The sequence below is a fragment of the Vigna umbellata genome, chromosome 7 (genome assembly GCF_029865625.1).
Source record: "Vigna umbellata cultivar VRB3 chromosome 7, Vumbellata_1.0, whole genome shotgun sequence".
In the NCBI taxonomy this organism is placed as follows: Eukaryota; Viridiplantae; Streptophyta; class Magnoliopsida; order Fabales; family Fabaceae; genus Vigna; species Vigna umbellata.
The window spans coordinates 36,237,977-36,249,938 of record NC_142171.1 but is presented as its reverse complement, the minus strand read 5'-3'; the positions used below and the strand labels follow the sequence as shown (position 1 = coordinate 36,249,938).

The 11,962-nt window shown below is 36.5% G+C and overlaps 1 pseudogene; it reads right to left on the bottom strand.

Moving 5' to 3' along the window:
- Window positions 1–2,746: 2,746 nt before the first annotated feature.
- Window positions 2,747–4,947, bottom strand: LOC148195862 (putative sucrose-phosphate synthase; annotated as a pseudogene).
- Between the last annotated feature and the right edge of the window lie 7,015 nt (window positions 4,948–11,962).

Here is an 11,962-nt window from a genome sequence, read left to right as displayed (position 1 = left end):
ATAGGAAGCTTGAAGAGAAAATAATGAAGCAGAAGTCAGATAGCAGACTTCCACTTTCTGAGGGTGGTGACCCTCCTCCTCCTCCTTCACCACCATCTCGGCACGAGAAGTGGAAGTTAGCCCGTATAAGACCATCGGGCTCCTACACTTCCGAGTCTGCCAGAGAAATATCTGAAAGAATTGTAAGATGTCATTTCTTATATTTTTACATTAATTTTGTTATATATATTACATAGATCTTTCTAATGATTTTGAACTTTTGTTATGTGACAGGACTCCTTGGTTGAGCAGAGCTCCCAAGGTCAATTCACACAAGAAGGTCGTCAGGATATTCTTGCCACAGCTATTGGACGACCTGAGCACCCAGGACGGGTGCGTGGTGCTGGGACTGGCATAGGCATACGACAATTTTTTGGGTCTTCCTCGCGTCCATATTCATACGAAAAGATGAAGGAGGACATAAGAAAAGAGATGACGTAGGAGATCACAAAGAAGGTTCGGGCAGAGTTGTATGATGAAGTTGCTGAAATGGTTGCGCGCCAGTTCCAGCAGCATTATGAGGGTTATGGCAATCGTCCTCCGCCATCTCCTGTAGCGGAACATGTTGTGCCCCCTACAGGTGAACTTATTTATTTATTTTTGGTTACTAATTTACTTTTTGCATAACCTAACATTTAATTTGACAGGTAGAAGTGGTAAAGGAAGTTGTTCAGCTGCCGGTGTTCCAGGGGACGACATGGATGAAACTTGTCCATGTCAGTTATATATTCTTTCTGATACTGGGACCGTGCTAGTGGCTCGTGGTATAGTTTATGAGACAGCCACTGTAGTGCATGGTGTACAACTTTCAGAAGATGAGGTCAAGGTCACGGTGGATGAAGTTGTCATAGTAGATGTCGTTCTTCCTGTGCCTACAGATGAGTTCTTCACTGTGGAAGAAGCATTTAAGTCCTTTGTCGCCTGGCCTAGACATTTGGTTGGTGATGTATCTCATCCCGCGGTAAACACTCGTACTATATACTTCTCAATTTTAATATCTACTTCTATATGACATTATAACATAACCATTTTTGCATTTAACAGCAGATAGGTCAAGAGGGAAGTCCTACACCGAAGAAGACTCATTTATCTGAGGATGACCCTCTTGGTGCATTACACGAGCTTGCTAAAATCATTTCAGATGCGCCGATGAATGTACACTGGGATTCTACTACATTTGGAAGAGAAGCTCAGATCCCATTGTACTTGCATCATCAAGATGTTAGGGAGCTTGCGTCGGGTAGAGAAGAAATTAATATTACACTCATTCAGGTGTGGATGATGTAAGTTTATGAAAACTTTTTTATATAATTCTATTTCATCAGCTTACTTATATCAAATTATTTCTTCATTTTAGGTATATGTTTGATGTTAGTAACAAGAAGGGGTTCAACGATGTATATGGGTTCATTGACCCCTCGATGACTCATGAAAGAAATAAATTTGATGATATCCAAACATACATCACCACCTGCTTTGGAATGGGGAAGGAGATATATTTTCTCCCTTATATACATGGGTAAGTTAAGTTTCTTAACTTCAACACATTCATTTATTAATTTTGGTATATGATTCATAACTTATTACCAATTTCAGGTGTCATTGGCAGCTGCTTGTGATACCGGAGAACACTGTTGTCTGGTTTTGTTCATTGCAGAAGTCTCCTCCCAGCCCTCTTAGACATATAGTAGATTGGTAAGAATCTCAATGTTTTGACTTTTTTTTTATATAAATGTATGCTAAAGGAATTGTTTTTAATAGTTCCCTTGCAACACATATGATGTTATCTGGGAGATCTACTGCTACAGCTAAAAAGCTTGCATGGGTTGCCCTTAAGGTTTGGTATTTTAGTCCGTACTTTGTTACATTTGGTTCCATTCAATTGATGTTACTTAACATTTTATAATTATGATGATATATTGTAGTGCAATATACAAACGGGGTCATATGAATGTGGTTACTACGTCATGTTTTGGATGATGACCATTATTCGTGCACATTACACCAGTGGATGGGAAACGGTATTATTTAGGTTTCAATTTTATTTTCCCTATAGTTTAGATTTCAAATACACTAAGTTAAATCATTGTATTTTATGCAGAGATTCAATAAGACTGCTCCAATTCCAGAAAAGTCACTTCAACTTGTGAGGAAAGCACTGGCTAAATATATAATTCATTTATATACACTACAAAAAAAAAGGGCATTACCGAAGGCCAGAAGCCCTCGGAAACAGCCCAAAACCGTCGGTAAAAGATAATTACCGAAGGCTTATCGACGGCCAAAGAGCCCTCGGTAAATCCCTTGTCGCTAACATTTACCGAGGGCTTTTGCCCTTCGGTAATTACCGAGGGCCAAAAGCCTTCGGTAATTTCCGAAGGACGAATTTTCTGCTGTCCAGTAACCAATTATGGTGTAGTTTATGATCTGCTTTGATGTAGTTTATAAATGTAAGTAGAACTACAACAACCAGGGAATATGCAACGCTATAATCATTTCCCTACATCATATTTCATCCAACATATTCAAGTATATATTAATTTCGCATCAACATTATGTTGTTTAAAGATGATCCTTATATAAGTTTTCCAAACACCTAAGCACATCCAGTCACGGTCTAAACATCATAAAACCCAGTGCACTAAAATATATATATATATATATATATATACCAACCAGAAAAATACACATAATAAACCATAAATTTCTAGTAAGTTGCATTTATTTCATCTCTCGATAGTCGACCTTGCTTCAGAAGTTGTTCCAACTTATCACGGCCAAGCGAGTGCCCAGTAAAAAGCATAGGACATTTAAGGCGCCAGCTAAAAGAGCAGCAGAGTCACCTGCATCTGCATAATGTCCATGGATGGCGACTGGTCAGATAGCACGCCCGCTGCCAATCTGTTCCCCAAGAGATTTGGACATCTGTATAATGTGGTTAAGTGCTCCGTTAACAAATTCAGGAATGTATGGCCAGAGAAGTTCTTTCGGAATATATTTATCTCTCGGACCAAATGCAAGACGAACAATATAAGAACCACTACTCTCTCCCATGTCATCTCCATAATCATCCGCGTCTCTTGGTGTCAACATTTCTGTTGGCTCCGCATAACTCCAATCTACATCCAGAGCCGCCACTTGTCTAGTTAGCAAATCAACCCGATAAACTCCTGGCATAGACCCCAATGCCCTCGCTAGTTCCACCACATACTTAACCTATTCAGCAGAAACAAAGACAGATGGAAAGATTTTAGTTTGCACATACTGGCAGTGTGAAAAAACAAAAGGAAGACAAAGATCCTTTTTGGATAAGTTTTTCCCTGAACACTAGCAGAAAAAGAAAACTAAAAAAAGTTGGAATAAACTTTCTATCAAAAGCTGAAACGAGTTGTTTTAAATAAGTCTATTTTGTATATAAATTAAAATCAGCATTTCGAAGAAATTAAAAAACAAATAAAAATGAAAGCGCTACCTGACCACCGGTATCAGAATCACGTCCTAGCTCCATATTCTCACCTCGTATTAGGCCATGAATTCTGCACACATATGCCCCTTCTTGTTAAAATCAAATAACGAAATCAAACCAATCATAGCTTAATCTAATCAGCGAATACACAGATTACACTCTGAACAGCAGAATAAAGAAACAAACAGTCTAACTTCAATATCAATCTACTTATCACCAGAGCTCGATTCAATTACACATTCATTACAATAAAAACAAAAGCAAAAAGACAGAGGTGAAGGACACCTACCTGACGAGTACAATGTAGAGCTTCTTCCCTTTCTGATTGTTGGCCCAAGTCTAAGTATAGTTTTCAAATTTTGATTTTTCTTTAACTGTAATAATTTTAGTTTGGAAAAACACCCTTCATTCCATCGAAGCAAGTTTCAATCAAGGTTTGGATATTGTAAGTTTCCTTAATAATTATATGAAAACTACGAGATATATATATATATATATATCCAGAGTCATAAAATTTATAAAAGGGTCTGTAACATGGTTTTGGATTTATTAAACATTAATTTCTTTTTCAAAATGTATCAAGAAAGATTCTCATGAAACTAAAATTAGAAATATTACATTCTCATATATTTGATATAAAAGTTTTGCAAGCATATTCCATGAAATCATTAATTGCCAAAAATATAACTATTTATGTTTTTCTTACTTGTTGTTCTTATAGTAAAATATAGGAATATTATACACTTTTAAGATGGTGGAAATGATTTTCTTTAATAATTAACTTGTCGTTCATTCTTGACGACACTGAATATATATGCATTGAGTGTTATGATTTATGTATTTTTGTGGAAGAATTGAAATATAGGAATATTATACTCTACACAGCAGAATAAAGAAACAAACAGTCTAACTTCAATATCAATCCACTTATCATCAGAGCTCGATTCAATTACACATTCATTACAATAAAAACAAAAGCAAAAAGACAGAGGTGAAGGACACCTACCTGACGAGTACAATGTAGAGCTTCTTCCCTTTCTGACTGTTGGCCCAAGTCTCCATGGCATCTGCAGAACTGATTCTGGGAAGCCTGGCTCTATTGGCATCGCCGTGAGCTGACGCGTCACTGACCGGATCTCCCTTCTCTCCTTCCGACAAGTCCTCCGACATATCCGCGGTGGCTTCCCTCCGCCCTCGCTCGTGCTCGAAGCGGCGCTTGTTCACTCTCTGCGCCGCCTCACTCTCCAACTACTCAAATCCATCACAACACACACAGCACGATCAATAGACATCATCAAGCAGAAAAATCACAACACATAATTGATAATAATTATAATCGACGGGATTGAGAATCGAGAATCGAGAATCAAGAATTGAGAATTGAGAGTCGATGATCGAACCTGCTTCTTCTGACGAGCGAGGTTCCAAATCCGCCAGCACATGTTCTCCAACCTGGTGTTCCTCTCCTGAGGACTCCTGGTGGATGAAGCCTATAAAACGAAAAGGAGAAGATCATCGGAAAGAAGTGAATGAGCGGAATCAGAAAGAAAGGGAGAGCGAAAGAGCATACCTGAACCCATGAGCGGTAGAGATCGGTCTCATCAAAGCCGATGACCTCTTCGACGAAGTAGCGAGTAGGACTGAACCTGCCTCTCTCTGAGAAGCAGAGAGGACTTGGAACCTGTCGCAACACTCACAAGGACCAAAACCCCCGAACCCTAGCCACAAACCAGCCACCAACGAACCGCCGTCAGCGTCCGCAACAATAACCACTTCAAACCGCCTTAGGACGACAACCCACGCTTTAAACCAAAAAACTGCTTCGAACAGAGAGTAGGAAATGGAAGAGCGTCACCCAACAACGAACCTCCGTCAGCGTCCACACCACCAACTCGCGCCATCAAACCACAACATCGAACCGGCTGACCGCCACGAAGGTCGCAACCCTAACTCAAGGAGTGAGTTTCGACATAAGGGAGGGAGGTTGTTCTACTTTTGGGAAATTTGAAGAAGAAATGCTCAACTTTTGAAGTTAAAGCATCGAAGATATTACCGAAGAGCAAAAAGCCTTCGTAATTTAATTTCACCAATACATTACCGAAGGCCTGAAGGTCGTCGCTAATTAACCTTCAGTAATATGCGTTTTTATTGTAGTGATAATAGTATATAGTAGATATTAGGATATAGTAAGTTATTAGGATATAGTAAGTTCTAAGTTTATGTTTCTAAGTTGTCTCATGCTTATCTACATTACTATTAGTTTAACTTTGTACATTACATTGATTTATGCTTCAAACTTGATTTATGATTATAATTGGATTGATTTATGCTTATAAGAAGTTGATTTATGATTCAATTGAATGTATTTATGTTTTATTATCATTTTCATTAAAAATATACGTTTCTGGATTATTCTCGATTGTTCTAGCTGTAAATATATATGCAGGTCTGTTTCTGTTGTTGGGAATGTTGCAGAAACAGACCTGATTTTTTTGAAAAAAACAAGCTGATATGCCTCGGTTAGTGTAAAAACCGAGGTAGAAAAGCAACTTATGCCTCTGTTATGACCACACCAGAGGCAGAAAGTACTGCGTAAAAAAAAATACCTCTACTGCCTCGGTTCAAGCTATAACCGAGGCAGTAGGGTGGAACATACGGCCTCGGTTCCAGTAACCCGAGGCCTATAGTCCTTCCAAAAACAAAAAAAAAAACCAAAAACCTTACTGCTTCAGTTATGGTAAAACCGATGTCAAAAGTAGTTCACTTTTTGCCTCGGGCCTGAACCGAACTTTTTGCCTCGCCTGCATATGCCTCGGTTCGAGAACCGGTGCCTATAACAAAAAACAACCGCTGTCGTTTCACCTGACTGTACTAGTGTCAGGATCTAACCATTGCTCTAATACCAAATTGTAACATCCTAATTTTTTGCTTGCTAAAATATACAATTAACATAAATTGTATAATTAAAATAGAACTTTATTCCTCTTATTTGAAATCTCAATAAAAACATTGTTTTACAAACATAAACTTTATTGAAAGGGAATAACCTAAGACCATGTCTCAAATATCCTAGTGCCATGCATTTTTCTCAACACTTGTTCTGTATTATGTTTCCGTATAAAATACGATTATCGTAGGTGGAAATCACAACCACTACAATAAAAGGGTGAGCTAACATAATAACAATAATTTTCATCACATTATAAGTTTAAATATAATTTTCAATAAGAAACATAAAAATTCAAACAACTTATCAGACAAATACACTCAAAACCTATTGTCTCACACAATTGTACAAATACACTCAAAACCTAAGTCTCGCACACAACTTACTAATACAGGTGTCACTTTTCATTACTCTCCTCAAGAACTTTTCGGTAAAGTACACAAGTGTCACTTTCCATCACTCCCGTTAAGAGTCCCAATGAAGTTTATCTTTGATTCAACTATGCAAAGTTACCATTTACCACCTTTCGCTGAGTCACCACACACAAACATATCAACAACCATTCATTGCCCACAAAACTCATAAAATCATGAAAAAAAAGGTATTCTTTTAAACTTCAAAAGATAATAATCAAATAAAAAATAATCATTGTTTAAATCAACTCATCGTACACACATACAAACAAGAAGATAAAAAAGAAGATCACTAAACAAGAAAAAAAAAGGTATGCTTCTTTTATGTCTTACTCTTCACTTTTTCCTTCAACTCCTTCAAAAATCAATCCTTAAAATTTTCTCCCTTCTTCTAAATTATCAATGTTTCTATTGAACTCTCTTCTTTAACCTTGTTATCCCATATTTATAAGTTTAATATTTCTTAAAAAAATACAATATGTTATTCTCACTTATTATTATTATCTAATAATAATATATGACAATATATAATAATATCTCATAATATTTAACAATATCACAATATCACATAGTATCTTTTAAATTTTGTAATCATATCCAGAACATCAACTAATATCTAACTGTATTTTCTTTCTAGTTGAATAATTATTTTCTAAATCTTATTTCTTAAAAAAAAAATTAAAATAAATCTTTTAAATTATAATTAACAAATCATTCTATCTTTTACTTAAAATATTTAACCATATTTATATATTTTTCTAATTATTAAAATTGATTAAATCTCACATTTTACTTTCCGAATTTATAGTTACCCACATCCTTTTGTAAGAGAAGTCAAATATAACCTAACATATTAGATTTTCAGGTTCTTCATCGAAAAGTTTCCACCTTTGGCATTCAATTTCCACACTTTTTATTACTATCGCCACCTCCACATATCAAAGATGTAATTACACACAATTGATGAATGAATATGATGTTCTAATGTTTTGCTTTAGAATTATTTTATATTTTATTATAAAATTTAATATGTAATTGAGCTTGCGTTTGAAGTTAAATTTAGTTTAATTGAAAGAATAGTTAAAGTATGTTTGAAATATATTAAAATTATTTTTAATTGCATGTGTGAACTCTTATAAATTAAAACTCATTCAAAATACAGATTATTCAGACAAATATTTTTAATGAGGTAGCAGATTTAAAAGGACAGCTTTAATTACATTCCCAACTCTAGTTATTTGGATGTCAAAGCATCCTTTTTCTAAAAAAATAAATAAAAGTATTCATTAAGTATTTTTTTACATATGTGAGATCCGAGATAAATTTCAGAAAATAAGTTAGTATTTAATTGTTTGACATTCATATTAATGGTTGTTGTATTGAATGTGATTTATTGTGCTCGAACAGTGTATTAAAGGAATGCATTATGGTTAGGAAGGTTCTGTGTGTGTAAGATAAATATAGTATGCATTATTTGATGGGTTGTATTCCTGGTAGAAACACATGAACGTGAGATTTGTGCGTATATTAAAATAATATTTTATTTACATGGGTAATATGGCTTGTGGGCCCGCGAATGAGAAGGGAAGGAAATAAAGCATTTTTCATGGCTTTTGCACCAAAGCAGGCAAATATGCCTCTAATATTACCAAAATGGGCAAATTCAAACCATATTACGAAAATGGGGAAGTCGTGGGGGCCCCAAACGACTTCAATTGAAGAAGTCGTGCCCCCCTGCACGACTTCACACTGTTGATATAAACAGTGTTGAAGTCGTGCACCCCAAAAACGACTTTTGACGACGGTAATCGATTACAACGTAACGGTAATCGATTACAGAGTGTTGAAATCGTGACCACCCTACACGACGCCCGGGCGCGAGCTTCTCGCAAAAACTGGCGCTCGGCGCCCCTCTTTTAGCTGGACGAGCGTCCTCTCTTGCGTCCACAGGGCGAGCGTTCTCTTCTCGCTGGACGAGCGTCCTCTCGTGCGTCTTCGCTGGACGAGCGTCCACTTCTGCTTGCAAGACGAGCGTCCACTGCGCGTCTTTGCTGGACGAGCGTCCTCTTCTGCTCGCTTGACGAGCGTCCACTGCTCGCTCAGAGCGCAGAGTGCTTCTTGCTACATAATCAAGCTGGTAATCGATTACCGAAATGTCGTAATCGATTACCAGTACGTTTTCTGCCTGGTCACCATTTCAACACTCTGTAATCGATTACCAAATCAATGTAATCGATTACAGGACCCAGAAGTCATTTTTGGGGTGCACGACTTCAACACTGTACCTATGAACAGTGTGAAGTCGTGCAGGGGGGGCACGACTTCTTCTTTTGAAGTCGTTTTGGCCCCCCACGACTTCACTTTCGGTCAAATTTTGCCTATTTTGGTAATAAAGAAGGCATATTTGCCTACTTTGGTGCAAAAGCCCATTTTTCATACATAATAGGTTCATACGTGAGATGTGGAGAGAAGATATGTTTTAAAAAAAAAAAAAATTGGAAAGAAAGATAAATATATATATTATAGGTATCTGATATGCAAAAATATAATAACAGAACCTGGGATGGGTTTCGGGGGCTGGACTTTGTTTTAAACACGTGTATGTATATGTTTTGGAAATAAAGAAAGGAGGAATCTGTTAGAGAGAAAGTAAGGGGTGGAAAATATAAGTGATGAGATGACTTATATTTAAGAGAAATATTAGGTTAAAAAGAAAAGGAGGAGGGACGTTTTAGTTGGAGAGGCTGTGGCAGAGAAAAAGATTAAGTGGAGTGGTGGGCTAGAGGCTGAACGCAAGAACAAAAGGAGAACCAAGATTTACCAAGTAAGGGGGAGCTAAAACCAGTTCGTTTTTGTGTGTGATGTATGAGACTCAAGGGAGTATCATGATTGGTTGCACTGCTTGGATGTTATTTTAGAAGAATAATTGGCTTGAAATATTGTTTCTGTATTTTAATTCTTGTTGAGCACTGTTAAGTGTCTATACGTTACGTTTTATGTTACTGGGAAAGAATGGAATGCAGCATTTTTCTATGATATGCGTGAGGGAGAGAGAGGCACTAAATAGGATGAGGTGTATCATTTCGTGTGGGCCTTAAGTGTGTGTATGGTATAATATATGATAATATATGATGGAAATCTCTTCGTCTATGAGAGACGGTGAAAGAGATAAGTCTCTTCGTCCTGGAGGAGCAGTAGAAGAGACTGAAAATTCGAATGCTGACATTTCCTCTTGCGGGAGGGGTAGAAAGGGATGAATGTCTCGTCCGTAGGGTTTCGACTCATGTTGAGTTCGATGTCATAATGGATATCTTGGAGCAGGTCCGAAGCTGCAGTAAAGGACCACTCGAATGGTTTTGTTTGGTAAAATTGGATATCCGTAGAAGATGAGAAAATGTTATAAGAGAATTTAGTATAGGCACGGGTTGTCTTTGCTCGATGGATGAGATAGAGCTAATGAGAATGATACATATTCCGGTTAAGAGAATGGTTTAACAGTGTGATGATGATGGTTATAGTCCTAGTATTGATGATTATTGGATGTGATAGAATTATGATAAAGACTTAACAACTGTGATATAGATGTTATATCGATTGGTTGGATGTTTATTATGTTAGTTCATCCTTGCATTTTTATTGTGCTGCGATGATTGTATGACTCGGATTGTTATACGAGAGCAGATAATGATGATACAGGTAGTCTAGTGAATGCTTAATGCGACGAGGATAAAAAGAGACACGGGGATTTTTCTTCCTTTGGGAATTTTTGGATACAAACTACGTTTAGTTGTTTAATGGATTTCAACTATGGATATTTGAATATTTGTAATTAATTTTTAGAGATGTATTAGAAATTTATATTCGCTTATAAATTAAAACGGGATGTTTGTGACATCCCAAATTTTTAGAGTTGCTTTAAATTCTTTAAAATTTCTTTATTGAGATGAGAGAACAAAAGGAGAGTGAAAATATATAAAATAATGAGTTGCTAAGAATTTCTTAAAATTTATTTTATTGGAATATAACTAAATGAGTCATTTGAAGATGACATGACACTAAAAGCCACGTTTTACATTTTTGAATATGGAAAACAGCACCACTTTGGAACTCTAATATTAAGATGATGCCTACTTGGGGCATGGTCTAATATGATAAACCGTCATTATCTTTATTTAAGTCCTAATTAAAGGGACAAAACCACAAATTAACAATGTGGCTTTCAATGAAAAGTATTTAGGACTTGTGACTATGGTAAGAAGCAGTTAAAACAATTATTTTCAATCAAAAGTGAAAAGGATTTGATAAAAAGGACTTGAGAAAAAACAGAAGAAAAGCTAGCCCATGCGTTTAGAAACTACCTTTTTCCTTGGAAAAATATTAAAGTAATTTTTAAAAAGTTAGAAAATCTGTCTCATTTCCTTTTAGATAGAAAAAGCTGGAACAAACAGATATTTAACAAACTCACAAACTAATAAATAGGAAAGAAAATTTATTTATTTAATATGCCAAACACATTTCAACATACTTTACACGAAAAATGCTAACATTCTCAATCACACTGCTTTATTAGATAACCTTTTTGAAAATTAAACATTCACAAATGCGTCTATTTATTCAATTAGACGCTTTAAAAATTTCAATACATTTGAATCTATAATAAAACAATAAATGTCAAAACCCAGTAAAATCCACGCACGTATCGTTTTAGTGGAGTTCACGTGTCAAGAGGGGGGCTTGACACTCAGATGACGGACGCCAGGTGTCAAGCGAAGAGGATCCGAAAATCAGTTAGTGGAAAGCAGGTGTCGACAGATGAGGGGACGTCGTTTGACGTGGGAAGCAAAACTTGGATTTTCAGAAAATCTACTCCACTCTCTGCATGCACCCTCTTTTCAAATTTCTGAAGAATCCCATTCTCTCCTCCTTCTCTCTACATCCTCTTCATCTTCTCTCTAATAACACACTCACTTTCCCTTTTCCGATCTCCGTTCAGCCACCGTAGAAGCACTTCCGACGTCAAGAGCTTCCAGATAAACCGTTCGGTTTGTGAAACTGAGCTGGTAAGTCTTTCTTTTCAACCATTCGTTCGTTTCCTAA